Below are 21742 nucleotides of genomic sequence, written 5' to 3' on the forward strand. Positions count from 1 at the left end.
AGAAGCTATCTCCACAATACAGTTTAGCACCTATTCTCCACATTTATACGCTATACAGTTAGTGTGGCTCTGGAAGCTACAGTTCTGCCTTTGTTCTGCAAACTCTACATGTCTATATACCTTCCTTTCTAGGAATAAGCCACGTGTTACCTTTATAAGTACCTTGTTTAAATGTTACCTCTTTTCTGGGTACAACACTCTGGCTGATCAATTCTTTCTTCTCATTTCTAAGTTTGGCAAAAAGGGAGGCCTAATATGTGCTGTATATTTAAATGGCTAATCTTACTGTCTTTTGTTTTCAACATGTTATGCAGTCATTTTCAAAATGTGGTTAGTATGGCTTTTTATACTTATGCTGCACCACTTTCAAATATAATGAATAACAAAAAGAAACATGAATTGTACAGAAAAACAATACCACAATTTATTTTAGCAATACATTTACCTTCCTCAATATGTATCAGGGTTAAATTTACCTCTACAGCTTGGCAGTCCCAGTTGCAATCCCCCAGTTTTTTGTTCAATTGTGTAGGAGCTGTTTGATAAAGAGACAGGCTTCTCCCTGACATACAGAGACATCCCTCTTCTTGCCAGCATTAATACTGTGGAATTTTACACTTTTCCAGAGCAGGAGACATTAGGACCTACCATTATCCAGACTAGAGCTGAGCAGCAACTGGCTTAATCCACTCTACACATACCGAGTAAGGGTCCAAGAAAAAAATAAGTTGACAGTCATGACAACCCATATTAACATAGGTTAGGGGGTTCTCTTTGCTTTATAATTTATATTGTTTAATTTTTTGAAGCACAGGATACACAGGTAGCACGAGTCTACTAAGCTAAAGAATCAAAATGAATATATGAATAATATTTTGAAATGAGGTAGACATATATAGCAGTGGCAATAAGTGGAGGGTGTAGAGTTGCAGGCCATATAATAAAATACCTGAATGACTGTCCTATCATCCAGTGTCTGTTTGATGGGGCGAATGCTTTGATACCAATAGGAATGTATCAGTTCCCATTTCAACAAATGAGAAGGACCAGGAGAGACATCACATTTAGAACAGTGATTTTGACTCCAAGAGAACAAGGTTTTTCAAGACATATCTTGAATGTGGTTATGGATAATCCTAGTTTTTGGTTGGGTAAGGGTGAACGTTGGTGAATTTCATTTGTTTGGACAATCAGATAACTAAGAGAACACCCACTTGTGTAAATGGATGTTCTAAATGAACAAATATTCAAACTTTCAGATGTTTTGAATTCTGTACACAATGTCAAATTGATGGCCAACATACATTTTCTAAAACAGGCAATTAAGCAGGGAAACCTAGTGTAACGGATCACCTGGCACCCCGACTGGGCACCTCCGCCAACAGATGCTTCCTAGCTGAGTAGCTTAGCTGGGATCTCGCTGTCTTCCTCCCACCCTGGACCAACCTCTCATATCCAGGACCTTGTGGGAAAGACCTCTCCTCCAGGAGAGCAGGAGAGTATAGCTGTATAGCTCTTACAAGAGCTAGTGATATAGCTGTGAAGCAGGTTCATTACAAGCACGAGACAAGGCTAGGTGTTGAGGGTTAAGCAGGAACTAAAATTTGAATGGTGCCACACTGGCCTTTTATGACAATCCCCAGCAAGATGTACGCCCACATGGACCTTGTTGGGGACAAGGACACAAACTTACAAACCAATGATAACACGTTTACAATGTATTACACTCCCACATACAATACAATAAGCCTTCCCCTTTAATTAGGAGATAATTGAGTCAAGCACTAACTAAACTCAATTATTTCCAAACACAAAAAACACATATTTCTAAAAAGTCCCAAAAGTACCCCAAAACACATAATATCCCCACAAAAGTATCCCCTGATAGCCCTGGTCTGGGTGACCAACATATCCAAAAATCACCCAGATCAATTCAGGGTACAGAAATGTTATGGTCATATTTTCACATTTCATAAGTCATATTTTTTTACCAACCACAGGCATAGTCCCATAGCCGAAAATAGTTCCATAGAATCGTGGCTATGTGCCGCTGGAGGACCGCCCGGAACCACGAGGTTTTCATGCCGAAAATAGTTCCAGGGCATTCGCGGCTACATCCCCCTGAAGTCTATTCTGGTTTTGGTCCATGCGAACAAGATGGCCGCCACCTCTTAGTCGAATGGCACTTCAAATGGTTTCGGGAGTTCGAAGTACCACTTCAAAAGTTCAAATTGTGGCCATACAAGTACAAAAAGGCACATACAGTGGTTTTAACCAGGATTTAACACAGGGGCCATAGTCACACCTAGGATTCATCATTATCCCAACAAACATGGAACATGGACCAGGAGAGGTAGTGCATTTCCAATATTGATTTGACAACCATGAGAATATATGTATGGTAAGAATGAGTCTGATGCCATCAGTGCAAGGTTTTCTTGTATATGGCTATAAGTAAATTACATTTTCTGAAAACGAATTGTTTATATGCGATAAATATCTATGTATTCTGTTATTAGAATGTGATGAACAATTATAAGAGTCTTTTTAAACTGATATTTAAGATTACATAATTTTGTTAGAACAAATAAAAAATCAAATGTTAGGTTAAACACAATCATTCAAAAATATTTTCAGAGCTGCGAGCCAAAGGCCTTAGGCCTTACTTCACACCCAGATTAAAGCAGTACTGGATGTCTCCATTTTTTCTAAGCACTAAGTGTATGTGTTTAATAAACCCTTACTGTACTCACCCGATTCCAGCATCGATGTTCCTCAGCACTGGAACAGCGATCCGCCCCCTCCAATGTCACCCAACTGGGGGAGGGGGTGCTAATGCGCATGCACGGTGAACGCCACTAGCACATTAGGCCATTCCCATAGGAAAGCATTGCTAAAATGCTTTCCTATGGGATATTGACTGACGCTGGATGTCCTCATGCAAAGTGTGAGGATGTACAGTGTCAGTTAGGCAAAAGTCACCTAATCACCAGGAAGTGCCTCTAGTGGCTGTGTGATTGAGAACCACTAGAGGCAGTCTTAACCCTGCAATATAATTATTGCAGTTTATCAGACTTAATTAAGGGTTAAGGGGACAGGGCAGGGCCGCACTGGGAACAGAAAGCAGCCCTGGAAAAAAATAATTCCAGCCCTCTAATTCATTGTGTCACATAGTATACTTGTATTTTTGATATGTATGTGCTTTGGAAGAACTTTGTCTTACCTGCAGTCCCTCGCACCAGATGATCCATGGGTGTTACAGTGCTGTAAAACCCACCCTCCAGGCTGCCCCCTGTCCGTTGTGATTGGCTCTGCTTGGGGGCAATTCTTCAAGCAGGGAAATACTCCATGCCGATATCAGCATATTGGCATCAGTGTGTCAATTGTATAATTTCAGCAAATATATATATTAAAAGGATGTTCCATATCAATAAATCACATTAGTTCAATGGCACACACACACACACACACACTGACTACAGAAAAGCTCACTGACACACACAAACGCCCTATGACCCGCACAAGCTTACTACAGGCATGCTCACTGACACTGACGGATGCGCAAATGGCAAGGCCATGATGGCCCCTATGTCGTCAATTCTCAAGATGGCGGTTGGGGCATTTCGGGCTGTTCACGCATGCGCAAAGATTTAAAGGTGTGGAGGCGCAAAATTTTATTTAAATCTCTGAAAGTTTTTCAGCTTATCTCTGCATGAATTTGGAAGCATTTTTTTGCTCTCAAACTGCATTTTTCATTTTTATGCAGGTAAGATTTTATGTTTTGTTTCCCATTATGGTAAAATGTCATCTTCTTACTAGCAATGTTTAGTTAACCCCTTAAGGACACATGGCATATGTGACATGTCATGATTCCCTTTTATTCCAGAAGTTTGGTCCTTAAGGGGTTAAAGGCCATTTTCATTTTAGCCCATAGGTTAAATATGGACCATTCTCCTACATCCGCCAAGTCATCCACTATAGGCCATAGGTGAGCAATATATAATGTTTTTCTCATTATCTTTCATTATATTATCAAAGAGTGCACAGACTTCTGTTTTAAGTTGGGCCCTAGATCTCCATCGCGTAGAAGGGAGAAGCCGGCGGCCTGCCCACGATGTGGATGAAGGCCTTTGGAAAAATGCAGGTTTTGCAGGAAATGCTTGGCCCTAATTGCTGGTGAATCTGAACAACACCAGACGCCCCAGGCTTCAACCTCTGCACAAGATATATCCTCATGAATAAAGCAGGCAGTGGCAGAAGGGATTGTCGAATCTACTAGAGGAAAGAGGCCGAGACAAGATTCCTTAGAAATGGTTTTGGAATCATCAGATGAGAGACAAGGTACTGCAAAATCCTGGGAATTTTAACAAATTTCTTAGAGTGATGATGATTTTTCCAGTAGCCAATGTCCTTTGGACTCCAGGGCCTGGAGAGCAATCTGCAAAAGCATCCAGAGGCAAGAATCATTCGACTTCCTTTTGTTCCAATAAACAGTTCTAAAGATTACAGTTCCCAGACTCTCACACTTCCAGAAAGCCTGGGATCAAATTCAGGATATGTGGGTAAAAGCCATAGTGTCACCAGGCTATACCCTGGAATTCGAAGTAGATATTCCACCTCATCACTTTATAAGGACACAAGTACCTTCCAACCCTCAGAAGAGGTGTTATTACATTACATTTCAAACCCTTCTTCAACAAGAAGTCATCCCACCAGTACCAAAAAAGGAAAGGTTTGAAAGTTTTTATTCCCTTCTCTTCCAAGTAAAAAAAATCAGGAGGAAAATGGAGGCCGATTTTGCATTTACATCAGCTCAATCTCTTCCTCAGAATCAGGAAATTCCGCATGGAGCCCTTAAGATCTATCATACCGGTGATTCATCATGAAGACTGAATGATTTCAGTAGACTTAAGGGATGCATATTACCATATCCTGATTGGCAGTCTTCATCAGAGGTTCCTCAGATTTTGCATATACAAACATCACTTCCAGTTTCAGGCCTTGCCATTCGGCATAAGCACGGCTCCAAGAACCTTTTTGAAGGTTCTTATTATGATTATAGCCTTGCTAAGGAAACAGGGAGTCACAGTCTTTCATTACCTGGATGACATTTTGATAGCAGCATCAGAATACAACCTGTTAATTCAACATCGATCCCTGGTTCTGGAGACTCTCTCTCATATCGGCTGGTTGATAAATCACAAGAAAAGCCAGCTACAATCATCCAGGGAACTGATTTTCCTAGGTGCTAATTTCAATACTAAAACAGCAGTAGTCTCCTTAGCACACAACAGGAAGCTCAATCAGTTGGAGCGTGTACGGCAGTTTTGTCAAAGATCATCTGCTCCAGCGAGGGACTTCATGAAACTTCATGACTTCATGACTTCATGAAACTACTGGGCACTTTATCATCAACGATAGGCTTTGTCAGGTGGGCACAGTGGAATATCCATCCACTTCAAAAGTAGCTTCTAGAACACTTCAATGCCAGTTCTCAAGAATGGGAGACTATCCTTTACATTCCAAGGCATTTGAAGAAGGATCTTCAGAGGTGGCTGTCTTGGAATTACATTTCCTGGGGGTTTCCTCTAACGAACATAGATTGGTGGATCATAACAACAGATGCGAGCCAGTTGGGCTGTGGAGCCCATTTCGGGAAGTTGTTTGTCCAAGGATTATGGCCTCGTCATGCCCGTCAATTACCCTCAAACATTCAGGAACTAAGAGCAGCTTTCCTGGCTCTGCTGCATTTCCAAAGTCATGTAAAGTACAGATGGCTGAAAATAAGGATAGACAACAAGGTCACAGCTGCTTATAACAACAATCAAGGTGGTACCAAGAGCCTCTCCCTGAGGAGAGAGATTCAACCCATCATGACCTGGGCTCAGAAGAATTTGGCAGGATTGTGTGCGTTTTTTCTCCCAGGGAAAGACAATATGGTAGCGGATTTCTTGAGCAGATACAAGATAGAAGAGATGGAGTGTCAACTCTCCAGAAAGATATTCCTCCAATTGGTCCAAAGGTTGGGTCTTCCCCAAGTAGACCTTATGGCCATAGCAGAGAACACTCAAGTCTCAATTTTCATCTCAAGGTGATTCCATCACAGGATTATGGCACAAGATACTCCTTCAGTAGAATTGCGCTTCGATCTGGCCTACATTTCCCCCCGATACCTCTGATCTAGATGGTGCTCAAGAAAATATCCAAGGAAAACTGCAATATGATAGCCATCCTGCCATTTTGGCCTCAACGTCCTTGGTTTCTCCTGTTGAAGAGATTAATGATAGACCATCCTTGGGAAATCCTGATATCAGAGGATCTGTTATCCCAGAGTCCTCTTCGACATCCGGAATCACAGAACCTCAGGCTACATGCCTGGCTCTTGAAAGGCAATCCCTAATTTCTAAGGGTATTCCAGATCAAGTGGTGTCTACTCTGTTGTGTTCCAGGAAAATTTCTACTTCTTATACATCTCACAAGATGTGGCAGAAATCTGCAGACTGGCTAAAGAGGGAGTTTCAATCCTTGGGAGATGTCTTGACTACGCAAGTATAGGGATTTTTACAATCTGGACTAGAAAAAGTCCTCAGTCTCAATACTATTAAAGTGCATTGTTCAGCATTATCAGCCATATCAGGGATAAGATGGGCTGAAGATCCAATGGTGATTCGTTTTTTTTAAGACTGTCATCAGACTCAGGCCTCCAATCCGGCCTTTTCGGCCCCTTGGGATCTTCCTTTGGTTTTACACACTCTCACAGACTCTCTGTCACGATTCGGGGAACCCAACACGCTAACACACACGCAGACACTCACACAGAAAGTGTGCAGTACCGGTCCTTAGAGTGGCCGGGCTAAGCACACACAGAATAGTCAGGAGACAAGCCGAGAAAGGGGAACCAGAAAACAGAATAACGTGAAACAAGCCGAGGTCAAAGGGTAGGAGAAAGTCACAAAGTCAGTATAACAAGCCAGAGAGTACGTAACCAGAAAGCACACGTTCAGAATCAATACTATAAAGCAAAGACCACAACAGGGCAGGGAGGAACAGGAAAGGTAAGTATTTAAACTAAAAGGTTAATTCTGATTGGATGATTTCCAATCAGAATTAACAATCACACGTGGGAGATATCTAAATCTCCCACTGTGATTGAGGCACTGTGCCTTTAACGCCGGGTCAGGTGACTGACCCCGGCGTGTAACAAATTGGGCGGTCTCCCAGCGTGCAGCGTCATGCATGCTGCCGCTGGGGGACTTGGAAGAAGACGTGGGCGGCATCCGTGGCTGGGAGGATGCCGCCCGCCGAACACATGGCAGGAAGGGGACCGCGGACGGCTGGAGGGTGAGTGCCGCGAGCGGACTGCAGCCTCCCCTCGCAGCCACCCGCGGGATCCTGACACTCTCCTATTGAACCACTGGATGAAATTTCTATCACCATGCTTTCTTCTTACATTAGTATTAGCCAGGAGAATTGCAGATATTAAAGCCCTCTCGGTTAAAGAGCATTACATATCCTTCCTTCATGGCCGTGTACTTCTTCGTCCAAGACCTGAATTCTTACCTAAGGCGGTCACATCCTTTCATTTAAACCAGGAAATTGTACTGCCAGGTTATTTTCCTGATCCATCCTTTCCTGAAGAAGAAAGGTGTCATAAGCTTGATCTAAAATTATGCTTATCATCCTACATTCAACGTATAAAGAAAATCCAAGCAATTGTTCATCATTCCTTGGGGGTCACAAAAAAAGAGAAGCTGCTTCAACTGCTACTGAACCCTGATCCCCTTTGGTACTGGAACATCTTGAGTCTTATATGTTCTAGTAATATAAGTGACAATCCAAGAACGGAGAGTTCCTGGATTGTCACGGCTATTACTAGAGCATATAAGACTCAAGATGTTACAGTACCAAAGGGGATCAGGGCTCATTCTACAAGGTCCATTTCTACTTCATGGGCTACAGTAGCTGGTGTTCCAGCAGAGAGCATTTGTAAGGCGGCAAATTGGTCTTCACTCAAGACGTTTGTTCGGCACTATAGGGTGGATGTGGCCTCAGTGGCTGAATCTCAATTTGGTCTTTCTGTTTTGAATTATGCACGTGTTTAATAAATATTTGGCATGAATACCCTGCCTGTAGTTTTTACTGCTTGGGTATTCCCATTGGTTAAATGCTGCCATGATTAGCCAGGAATAAGGAAATGTATCCATACTTACTGTAATTTTCTTTTCCTGTCTATTATTCATGGCAGCATTTAATGTTCCCTCCCACGTTGGGGACATGCTTGTTACTTGACTGAGGAACTGGGGCTAACAGGGATCCTTATAAACCTGGAATAATAAGGGGATGGACTTTTGGCACCGGTGCTTTGTATATGTGGCAGCTTGGTCTTCCCTTACCAGAGTCTCTTCTTTCTGGTGGTGTAGTTGGATTGCAGAAAGGGGTGCGAGGAGACAGCGCCAGTAGAATTGTTCTCAGATCCAGTGATATATAGAATGAACAAAGAAACGTAATATAGTGTAGTATATTAAAAATCTAGGTGGAGTATAGATAACAGAAATGCACTTACAATTTTCTGGAGCTTATGTTCAGCTCCAGATTGATGCGCATGGACGGAACAATCCCCGTCTGTGAATATAATGGTAGATCCAGGTACTTCTTAGTGAGTTTTTTGTTCTCAGGCTGTGAATTGTTGTACCACTGGTTGGCAGTCAGATGTCCTCAGTATACAGGGAAGATAAAAACAGCCTATAGTGCTCTCTGTATGTAATGAGCTGATTAAAAAAAAAAAAAAAAAGGAATAAAATATACTCACAAACAGAGAGCAAATACACGTATTGCTCAATCCTATAAGGCTTGGGTGGTATGATCCCCACCGAGGATGTTCCTGTGAGAATCTTCAGGATAAAATTTCAGGATAAAAAATGCCAGGATAAAAATATATATATTTTTTCAAAGATAGGTCTAGAGTCTCCAAAGCAGTATAAAACAATAAGCTTTATTTGGAGATAATAAAAGGTATAAAATTGATAATAACATTAACGCGTTTCTCCTTTAACAGGCTTTTACAAATAATAACTTCAAAAGGTTGTTGACATGATATCTCTAAAGGCAGAAATGTTTCGGCCCCCGATAACCCAAACTTTAAACAATCACTCATTCCCCAGGAATACTCTTTTATATATTATGCTCTTTTATAAAAGAATGACTCTTTAATATTATCTGAAGATGACATACAAAGACCCTGCTTAGATCTAATTTCCTTCGTACTTCTCTCCTGATCCCTTTCCCCTTTCCTTTTATTTTTCTTACACTCTAGATGTAAACTTATGGGACAACTCTCACATCTCCTATTTCCATCTTTCCCTTTTAATTACTACTGACTTCACTGCACGTAGAATGACAATTGTGCTTACTGAGACTGTGAATGACCATTCCTTGTCTACCTACATATGCTCTCAAATATGTCTACATGATGCTTAAAAAGTTCTAATAAAGATTTATTTACTAAAAAAAGTGTTGGGTTCAATAATTAAAGCACTCCAATTTTAACTTTTGGTCCATTAGTTAAATTTACAGCTTTCTACTTACTTTATTTTTTCAGCAAGCTCTCTAAGCACACATGCTATAATTTATAATTAGCTTCTTTATTTTGTACAAATGATTTTGAAAAACCCAGATAGACTAAATCTACAACCTTACCTTGAACTAAGTTCCTAATTACTTCTTCATGGAAACCCAGGAGGTTAGTTTGGCGAGATCAGTGTGTCATAAAACCAACTTGATTTGTTTTAATGGTTTTGTTTTCTACAATATATTCCAGCATACCTTCATATATTATCCCTCTGACCTTTTCCTCACTATCAGTGTTAAAACCTACAAGCTTTCAATCACCAGGTTGTTGTTTTTTTATTTTTATTCCCTATTAAACATGTATTAAGGCTGTGGCTCAGAGTCAAAGCAAATAGCATGAGCAAGATTAAAAGTTGAGTTCTAACTATAACTACATCATTTGAATTTTAAAAGAATTCAGCCTTACTTTGGTGAACATTTTTTCTTATTTATTTATATATATCTAACAACACATATTGCGTAGGCAACAAAGAAGAGCATAATAGATGGACAATGGCATGGATCTCCCCCATACCCTCAACATTGGTGTCCCATGAATTGGGATGCCGGTGGGCAGGGGTTGGGCCAGTGACACAAATCTCTTAATATCATCAAACTTTACAATTTACGAAAAAACAAATACACTGAGCAGTACATGAGAAGTTAAACCAGGGCTATGAATTATTGTAGGTTGTAGGGCTTGCATTTGAACATTGATTAATAACTTAAATGATTAAAGGAACACTATAGTCACCTAAATTACTTTAGCTAAATAAAGCAGTTTTAGTGTATAGATCATTCCCCTGCAATTTCACTGCCCAATCTCTGTCATTTAGGAGTTAAATCACTTTGTTTCTGTTTATGCAGCCCTAGACACACCTCCCCTGGCTATGATTGACAGAGCCTGCATGAAAACAAAACTGGTTTCACTTTCAAACAGATGTAATTTACCTTAAATAATTGTATCTCAATCTCTAAATTGAACTTTAATCACATACAGGAGGCTCTTGCAGGGTCTAGCAAGCTATTAACATAGCAGGGGATAAGAAAATCTTAATTAAACTGAACTTGCAATAAAGAAAGCCTAAATAGGGCTCTCTTTACAGGAAGTGTTTATGGAAGGCTGTGCAAGTCACATGCAGGGAGGTGTGACTAGGGTTCATAAACAAAGGGATTTAACTCCTAAATGGCAGAGGATTGAGCAGCGAGGCTGCAGGGGCATGTTCTATACACCAAAACTGCTTCATTAAGCTAAAGTTGTTCAGGTGACTATAGTGTCCCTTTAATTAATGAGTAATTTAGAAGTGATGGTTATGTTACAAAGGAAAACAATCATCCCATCATTTCCCGGTATAATGACCTAAGATGCTCTATTCATAGACACAGAGTATAGAGTATACAGGTCCACAGTTTGTGCGAGAGAGACATTTTTAAAGTCTGCTATAGAAATACAATTCAAAGATACAAACAACCAAAAACTATCTGAGTTGGCAATCCAAATTTCTTGCAATAAAAAATAGCACTTGGGAAAAAAAATCAGCAAAGAATTCTTCTCATTGTTGACTTCGATTCTCTCAATGGTATAAAAAAATCAATATCTAATTTTTGTATTATGTTTTATTGCATCATCTTTCTCACCGTTTAGAATCATACCTTATCGATCCTTTCTTGGATGAGTAAAAAATCGTCAGTGATTTCTTTGTGTTGAACACTTTGTCTGGTATGGATTTCCTCATGTTGTTTTAAATGCTGATAGTGATGTTGATAAATTAATTAAATGGCTATGTCAATAAGCAAAACCAAAAACACTTTCAGGATTTGTTTTGCTAGCTTTGCTTCCAGTCCCTACATAAAATTAGGTGGCAGGATTAAAGAATGTATTCTTCTTTTATGCCACGTTTGAGTAGTTGATCACAGAAGCATAGTTTAATCCAAACATCAATAGTTCCTCATCAATTCAGCCAGATGCAGCTGTCAAAATGGACTTCTATTCTGTTTAGAATGTGTCTCATCTTCCTTTTAAGATCATGCAACAGTTTCTTTGTTTTTTTTTTTGTTTTGTTTTTTCATTTCAGAAATGTTCTCTAATCTCCTGAACATTGGAAATGTGTCAAGATTAAATGTAGAAATATTTTCTGAAAATGTGTGATTTGAAAAAAATAGTTTTAACCAGATTTATGACAGTTTCCTAGTTTGCATTGTGAGATATGTAGGTAGTTTGCACTTTTGCTGTGCAAGTATCTTGCGAAGAATTCCACCAGTAATCATCGTGGTCTCCTACCAATGCCACCAGTTACTTCTACAACTGGCTCCACGCTGTATCCGCAGCACAATGCAGTTATTTAAAACGCAGGTACCCTAAATTGCAAATTTCACGAGGAAACACCTGACTCGGATCAGCTCCTAAAATAACCATATTCAAAAAAATGTTTGTGTTTCCTAAAGTAAAATGGTAATACAGACGTGGACTAGAAGGGTATAGACTATAGGGGTATCAGCAATACCTAATTGATCAGGCCTAACAAGGCTGAAACAATTGTCTGGGGTTGTTGTATCTCTCGTGCAGAAGGAGCAGGCCTGTATGTTGGATTTGTATTACCCTTTTGGTGAGATCAGTCTGATGCAAATGGTTTACATTCTCTCTGTAATGGCTCAAGATGAACTAAAACAAGCTTGCAAACTGAGAGTTGACCCACTGAAGGGCAATGTATTTGAATGTTGTCTGTTCTTGGTATTCTTATAACCCTTGATTTTTTGCTATCTCAGTTACAACATTTGTGCAATTAAAGACGTCTTCCAAACATCTTGAGCACCTGTGGTGCAAATACCCCAGTATTTTTTAACTCTTGTCCTCAGTAGCCTCAAAACTGCTTTCAATGACCTCCTCCATTGGGCTATCACAGTGGGCTAATCCCCCCACCCATGTAGCTGGCAATACCTTTGATCTTATTTTCTCTCATGAATGTACAAACTCCAATCTCTGTAACACTCCATTTCCTCTCTCAGATCACCACCTCTTATAACTTGCTTTCAATAGCCCCCTATCCCATCATCCTCAAACTAACCCCCTTCGACTAAGTAGAAATCTGAATTATATTGACCTCCAGCAGCTGTCAGATGAAATTGATTCACAAGTGCTATCCATCCCTTCCCTCTCCTGTCCCTCACTGGCTATCTCCTCATATAACACTACCCTCACCTCTGCCCTGGATGCTGCAGTCACACTCCAAACATGCACCTTGAGAGAACACGCCCCTTGAGAGAACACGCCCCTAACCTTGGCACACTAAATCAACACTCTACATGCAGAGATTCTCCTGTTCTCCTGAACGCTGCTGTAGGAAGTCACACACCCAGTCTGACTTCCTCCACTACAAATTTATGTTGCGTTCTTACAGCACAGCCCTTGCCCTTGCCAAACAGTCATATTTTTCCTCCCTCATTATCTCATGCTCCAGCAACCCCAGGCATCTTTTTAATACCTTTAACTCCCTTTTTTGCCCTGCTGTGCCCCCCCCCCCAAACTAACCTTACAGCCGATAGCTTTGCATGCTACTTTACGAGCAAGATTGAACAGCTAAGGAAAGAATTCTCACCACCTTGTCCCTCTCTTTCTCAACCACACCTAGGACATGCCTTTCCTACCCTTCCGATTTTCCCCCAGGCTACTGCGCTTCTCCTTTCCTCTCGACCCACCACTTGCCCGCTTGATCCTGTCCCATCTCACCTTATCAGATCTCTCTCCTCTTGTGTCTTTCTTAACATACATCTTCAACTGCTCTCTCTCTTCTGGCGTTGTGCCTGCTGCCCTTAAACATGCTGTTGTAGTACCCATCTTAAAAAAACTTCTCTTGATCCCTCCTCCCTTCCAACTATTGTCCCATATCCCTGCTCCCTTTTTCCTCAAAGCTTCTGGAAAGACTTGTCTTTACCCGTCTGACTTACTTCCTCAATTCCAACTCTCTCCTTGACCCTCTTCTGTCTGGCTTCCGCCCACTCCACTCTATTGAGACTGCTCTTATTAAAGTCACTAATGACCTAATCGCAGCTAAATCCAAAGGGCACTACTCTATACTAATTCTTCTTGACCTCTCTGCTGCCTTTGACACTGTTGAACATGTTCTCCTTCTCCAAATTCTTCAATCACTCGGTCTCTGTGACACTGTCCTCTCTTGGTTTTCCTCCTACCTCTCCCAACGCTCATTCAGTGTCTCCTTTTCTAATGATACCTCCTCCCCTCGTCCTGTCTCAGTTGGAGTTCCCCATGGCTCTGTCCTTGGTCCCCTTCTATTTTCCCTTTATACTGCCCCTCTTGGCAAACTTATAGACTCTTTTGGATTCCACTACCACCTGTATGCTGATGATACCCATATATGTCTCTCCTCCCCGGAACTCTCCCCTGCCGTCCTGCAACATGTCACTGCATGCCTTTCTTCCATCTCTGATTGGATGTCCTCCCACTTTTTGAAACTCAATCTCTCTAAAACTGAACTCCTTGTCTTTCCTCCTCCTAATACTGATCCCCCTCTTTCGCTCTCCCTTCAAGTGAGTGGTACTCATATCAGACCATCCTTGCAAGCGCTCCGTCTTGGCGTTATACTTGATTCTGGCCTCACATTTGAGGCTCACATCCAGTCTGTTACCAAATCCTGTAGATTCCACCTTAAAAACATAGCACACATCCGCCCCTTTCTTATACAAGATGCTACTAAGGAGCTTGTCCATGCTCTAGTAAACTCTTGCATTGATTATTGTAACTCTCTCCTAAAAGGTCTTCCCACAAGTCGTATTGCCCCCCTACAGTTTGTAATGAATGCTGAAGCTAGACAGATTGTTCTCTCCTGACGCTCCTCTCGCGCCTCTCCCCTCTGTAAGTCCTTACATTGGCTTCCTGTATCCTATAGGAGTCAATTCAAGGTACTAAATCACACCTATAAAGCACTGATCAATTCTTGCCCCTCCTATATCTCTTCACTGATCCACAGGTATGCACCTTCTCGGTCTCTCCGCTCTGCCCATGACCTTCTCCTGTCTGCTGCTCGCACCCATACAGCCAACTCACACTTGCAGAACTTTTTGCGGGTGGCTCCTTTCCTTTGTAATAGCCTGCCTACCACCATCAAGCTCTCCCCCAGTCTTCAATCATTTAAAAATTGCCTCAATCTCTTTAGGAAAGCTTATGGTCTCCCAGAATAACCTCTACCTCACATACCTTGCTCTCTCCTAAAAGGCAGCTCTCTATTCTCTCCTCCAGCTCTGCTTCACTCCAACTTGTTTGATTGCTACCTCCTGTCCTGTTGGGTTTTACACCCCACCTCCTATAGACTGTAGGCTCTTTTGAACAGGGCCCTCTTGAACCCATTGTTCCAGTAAGTTTTTGTAATTGTCTCATTTATTGTGAAATCTGCATTTTGAAAAAGTTGTTCTAGTGACCGAATGTAAGAATACAATATAAAATTACAGTAACAAGCCGAGTGATTTTCGTGTATTGCAATATTTTCATACGGATATTATTTTTTTCTGGTTGTTGATCCAAGAGCAAAAATAAATAAATCAACCCTCTTTTTTATACTTAGATTTAGTGAAGAATATGTCCTTTTACTGTTTCCCTACATACCAAAGAAGATTAAGCACAGAGATCTTGGCAAACGTGCACACTTCAGGTTCTGATAATACGATTCCTTAGTGATTTCATGAGTATTTAAAATGCACTTTTTAGTAAATGCATATGAAGCTGTAAACAGACATAAAAGAGTAGAGTATTACATTTTTCAGTAAATTCTTGAGGAAATTCTTTTCATATACAACTGAAACATGGAGTTTGTGAGGGTGAGTTGTTAGTTGGTTATAAGTGTTTCCACATGGGTACAAATTTTTGATACTGTGGTATCTTTCCAGGGGTCACTCTAGGTTATGTTTGTTTAGTCTGTTCTTTAATGATATAATGTGGTCACCGTGAGTTACTGGTTCTGCTATCTCAATGATCTTTAAACATTACTTTTGTAGAAATGTTTGATTGATGCCTACAACAGTCATTTTTTTAGATTAGTAATTTTTTTCTCCTAAGCTGAATATAGGCTTTCAATTATTTTTAGATAATATGGTACTACAGAGGTGGATAATACTTCATATTCTCACAGCCACAAGAACTAACATTGCTAGACACTGGAAATGAACATTCACCCAATTGTGGTTTCCCTGCATAGAACCCGACAATATGAAGAAACATAGAAACATAGAATGTGACGGCAGCTAAGAACCATTCGACCCATCTAGTCTGCCCAATTTTCTAAATACTTTCATTAGTCTCTGGCATTATCTTATAGTTAGGATAGCCTTATGCCTATCCCACGCATGCTTAAACTCCTTTACTGTGTTAACCTCTACCACTTCAGCTGGAAGGCTATTCCATGCATCCACTACCCTCTCAGTAAAGTAATACTTCCTGATATTATTTCTAAACCTTTGTCCCTCTAATTTAAGACTGTCCCCTTGTTGTGGTAGTTTTCTTCTTTTAAAGGACCACTCTAGTGCCAGGAAAGCATACTCGTTTTCCTGGCACTAGAGTGCCCTGAGGGTGCCCCCACCCTCAGGGACCCCCTCCCACCCGGCTCTGGAAAGGGGAAAAGGGTTAAAACTTACCTTTTTCCAGCACTGGGCGGGGAGCTCTCCTCCTCCTCTCCGCCTCCGTTCCTCCCCGTCGGCTGAATGCGCACGCGCGGCAAGAGCTGCGCGCGCATTCAGCCGGTCGCATAGGAAAGCATTCATAATGCTTTCCTATGGACGCTTGCGTGCTCTCACTGTGATTTTCACAGTGAGAATCACGCAAGCGCCTCTAGCGGCTGTCAGTGAGACAGCCACTAGAGGAAAAAGGGGAAGGCTTAACTAATTGATACACATTGCAGTTTCTCTGAAACTGCTATGTTTATAAAAAAATTAGTTAACCCTAGCAGGACCTGGCACCCATACCACTTCATTAAGCTGAAGTAGTCTGGGTGCCTAGAGTGGTCCTTTAAATATAGTCTCCTCCTTTACTGTGTTGATTCCCTTTATGTATTTAAATGTTTCTATCATATCCCCCCTGTCTCGTCTTTCCTCCAAGCTATACATGTTAAGATCCTTTAACCTTTCCTGGAGATGCCTACCAGGATGTAGTTTAGGATCCTTCAGGGTTCCGTTGACCAAGTCCTCTCTCTCTTCTCCCACTCCTCCATTTCCTTATTTTACATGCCTTAGCTCCCTAATATATTTCTTTCTCTTTACTGTTCATACTCTCCTTTGGTACCTATGTACTTTTAACTTTTTGGCAACCATACACTGGCCTACACCTCATTAGAACAATTGTCATATCGTATCTGTCAGATCCTACATTATAATGTCGCGGTTGTTTTTGGTATGTGTTTGGTATGATATATGATTTACTGAATTGTCCTTTTGGATTTTCTGTGTCAATTATTGTCATTGTCAAATAATATTCTCAATAAAAATGTATACATTGAAAAACAAAAAAAATATGATTTTGGGGCAATTTGGAACAATAATGAGTCCATAGGAAATTGCAGATTATAGCACTAGTGCTACAGGAGACAGAATTGGTAATACAGGGCACAGCAGGAGACAACAAGGAACGTTATATGACTGATGCTGACAGCAATTCTGATACCATTTTTAGGAAACTGAATTCCCCAAAACTCCATTTTGTTCTTGAAATGCAATGTATTTGACCTTTATAGATATTCTTGTTACACTTACATATGTGAAAAATAGTATATTTTAGTTTTTCAAACCCTTTAGGAAGAATTGAATAACATAGTTTATTTGTTTTACAAGCTTAGACCTCCAACATCTTTGCCAAGATCTAACAGACAAAAGAAAAGGGAATTCTCTGAAAATATAATAGTCTATAACCAAACGGTTATATTTTCCTAATGTTATATACTATCCATGTATCCCAAGTTTCATATAAATATACTACCCACTTATAATTAACATAACTCAGTAGCGCAGCAGTGAAAATATATTTCTAACTTTAATGATGTGCCCGTGTGATTTTCAAAACTATGCTCACTCATTCTTTCTCTCAGTGAATTTTGTGCCCCTTCCCATATACATCTAAAAGTCATCCAAGATGGCATTTTGCCTGCGAATTTTGGATTACAGCTTTAATTCCATTCTACTCACATGAGATTTATGTCTAGAATATAAAACTCCTGTAGCTGTCTAGACTATTGCAATCAAGTTCATAAAAGAGAATTGTTACATTTGTGCTACAGACTAATTGTTGTCCTCGCGGAATATGATGTCATAGTTCTGAGTTTACTACACAAAATAATAGTTTCCCATTTATGTTGGCTGACATGTAAATATACATAATAAGCTAATTTTCTGTGGCATTAACTCAGCTCATCGTATTTCTGTTAGTTTTTATAATGAAGGTTGAAAATATATAAAAAAATATTTCATCAATAGCATATTATTCTGGATTTGTTATTCAGACTGCATTTTTTGGGGGACTTATAGTAAATTTACAAGCTGTATTTAAAAAAAATACAATTCCTTTAGGTTTGAGGACATGAATGGAACATGTGACATATGAACAAATTTAATCAATCGTTATATATTACAAAAGTAATAATTGTTTGTTATATTTTTAATTATGGTAACTTTGTATTTGGTAAGTTAATGTGAAGTCCCTTTTTTGCATACTATGGTGATCCTTAAAGGGAAGGCCTGGCTTAAAACATCAATATTTTCGTATGGGTACTTTGAATGTCCTGGATGTCCTCATTCAAAGTGTGAAATAGCATGAAACACCTCTTGTGGTGTCTGGCAGTGCACAGGGAAACTGATTTGCATTGTTTCCTGTGAAGCTTTGTGTGACAACGTTAATCTCACACAGGAGGCTGCTGCTGATAGTGCTATTTTTGGCACCAGCAGGTAAGTAACTAAGCAGGTGAACTTCTAAAGTAAAAACACACTGTGTACTGACTGAAAATAAGATGAATAGATTTTGTAAGGATGTGTATAGGGAGGTTTTTTTGCGTTAAAGGAACACTATAGGGTCAGGAACACAAACGTGCATTCGTGACCCTATAGTGTTAAAAACACCACTGATGCTCCCTTTCCCCCTAAATATAGTAAAATCTTACCTTTATTCCAGTCTGAAGGTGCTGGCTCTGCCTCTGATCTGCCTCCTTGGCTGAAATAACCAGAAGTGATGATCTCGGTCAATCACAATGGTTTGCCATAAGAAAGCATTGGATTCACTGAGATTGTCAATTCATATGATCTCAGCCAAGGAGATGGGTGGAGGGGTGGAGCCAAACACAACCCTGGCCAATCAGCATCTGATTGAATCAATGCATCTCTATGAGGAAAGTTCAGTACATGCAGAGGGTGGAGACAGTGAATGTCAGTGCTGAACAGTGTGCAGCATTGCCCCAGGATGCACCTCTAGTAACCATTTGAGGAATGGCCACTGGAGGTGTCCCTAGGCTGTAATGTAGACACTGCCTTTTCTCTGAAGGAATGATTATACTCACCAGAATAAATACAATAAGCTGTAGTTGTTCTCATGATTATAGTGCCCCTGTAAAACCAGACAAGGTGTGGCACATATAGTTAAACTTTTAAACAGCAGCAGGACCGGACTGGGAACAGAAAGCAGCCCTGGAAAAAAATAATCCCAGCCCTCTAATTCATTGTCACATAGTATGCTTGTATTTTTTATATGTATGTGCTTTGGAAGAATTTTGTCTTAACTGCTGCCCCTCGCTCCAGATGATCCATGGGTGTTACAGTGCTGTGACACCCACCCTCTAGGCCGCCCCCTGTCCATTGTGATTGGCTCTGCTTGGGGACAATTCTTCAAGCAGGGAAATACTCCATACCGATATCTGCATATCAGCATCAGTATGTCAATTGTATAATTTCAGCAAATATATATATATTAAAAGGATGTTCCACATTAATAAATCCCACTAGTTCAATGGCACACACACACACACACACTGACTACAGAAAAGCTCAGTGACACACACAAGCTCACTACGGACAGGCCCACTGACACAAACAAGCTCACTACATACAAGCTCACCGATACACACAAACGCCCTCTGACCCATGCACAAGCTCACTACAGACAAGCTTACTGCCACACACAAGTTTACTGACAAACATTCACTCAAGCACACTACAGGCAAACTCAGTGACAAACACAAGTTAACTACATACAAGCTCATGACACACAACCTCTCTGACCCACACAAGCTCGCTAATGACAAGCACATAAGTGCTCTAACCCACACAAGCTCACTGACACACAGAAGCTCTCTGACCCACACAAGCTTACAACAGGCAAGCTCACTGACACACACAAGCTCACCACAGACAAGCACACCAATGCACACAAGCTCTCTGCCCCATATACAAGCTCACAAGTGTCAAACGTACTGACACACACAAGCACACTACAAGCTCACTGATATACAAAAGCACACTACATGTTCACTGACAAACACAAGCACACTACTAGCTCACTGCCACACACACAAGCTCACTACAAGCTCAATGACACACACCCAAGCACACTACAAGCTCACTGATACACACAAGCTTACTACAAGATCACTGATACACACAAGCTTACTACAAACTCACTGACACACACACAAGCACACTACAAGCTCACTGATACACACAAGCACACTACAAGCTCACTGACAAACAGAAGAACTCTACAGATAATATTTCTCTCTCTCACACACACTCTAACTCCCTTAGTATCAATCATACAATTACCTGTCACTGGCACTGAGGCTGAGGCTGTAGGGCAGAGCTCAAGTTCTGGGGCTGGATCCTACCATACTGGCCGTGCAGAGGAGCTGGCAATGTGTGAGAGACTATCACTCCTCCCTGCTGCAGCTGGCTACCACCTCTGTCTGTGTACCAGTCTCTAGCTGCCACCTTGGTAATTGTCTGCCCCAGCCCCCAAACTAAAACTCAGAGGAGGAAAAAATAAATATGTCAGGTGCTGCACTGCCGGCCCCAAGTCCACCGGCCCACCGGGAAACTCCCCGGTATCCTGGTGGGCCAGTCCGGCCCTGAACAGCAGGTAATTGAGAAATGAGACTGCAGGGTCATGATCATTGCACAAAAAACATGTAATTAAACTTAAATTATGTTTACACTGACCATTTAATTTAAAAGAAATTAGGGCTAATAGTTAATATTCTAGAACAGTTAATATTGTTCTTGATTTATTTGTTACATATATTATTGTATGTATATTATAATATATGTATTTGTATCATTACTGGTTTAATTCTATGTATAGGTTTAAAAATCCAACAGACAGGTTCCTTTGTAGCTATACAAACATTTCAGTGACTCTCCATGGTTACCGTTTCCCAATAACTTTACGAATAACCAGTAGGAATAACCGGAAGGACATCATTGAAATTAGGTAAAAATTAATATAATTGTACAGAAAGAACACAACAAGTATATATTAGATGAATTTGGACAGAAAAAAATCTTAAAAAATAATGTACCAAGTAATGAAGTTACAGATAATAAAACACTGTTGTAAAACATTCCTGAATATGTAATATGTAATATGTAAATAGGCATCTTCCTCTCACATATATATATATATATATATATATATAATATCCTACATATATCCTATACATCTCCTATATATATATATATAAAAGGGAAGTACACACATATGCACACACATAGTACATATTGTGTTCTTCACATTGAAAAAATTCCTCAATCCCAATGAAAGCAGCACCCTTTTGAGTACTTTTTAAAGCAATGAACCAAATTTATTTTCTAGTAAACAAACTGGTCCCATTTTCACTCACTCACATAACTATCCACTCACTTAATGACAGACATAGTTACACACAGAGTCACACCTGAGGATGCACTCACAGATACACGCATAGACACACATAGAGACACACGGTCACATAAACATACATACTCACAGTCATACAAACATACAACTGCAGAGTCAGTGACACATGTACACACAGAAATACATATACACAGTCAGTCACACAGACACAATATGCGTCAGAAGAAACCAGGGAACACAGGACAAACGTGGTCAGAGCTCTGCAAC

This window comes from Pelobates fuscus, chromosome 2, assembly GCF_036172605.1.
Source record: "Pelobates fuscus isolate aPelFus1 chromosome 2, aPelFus1.pri, whole genome shotgun sequence".
Lineage (NCBI taxonomy): Eukaryota > Metazoa > Chordata > Amphibia > Anura > Pelobatidae > Pelobates > Pelobates fuscus.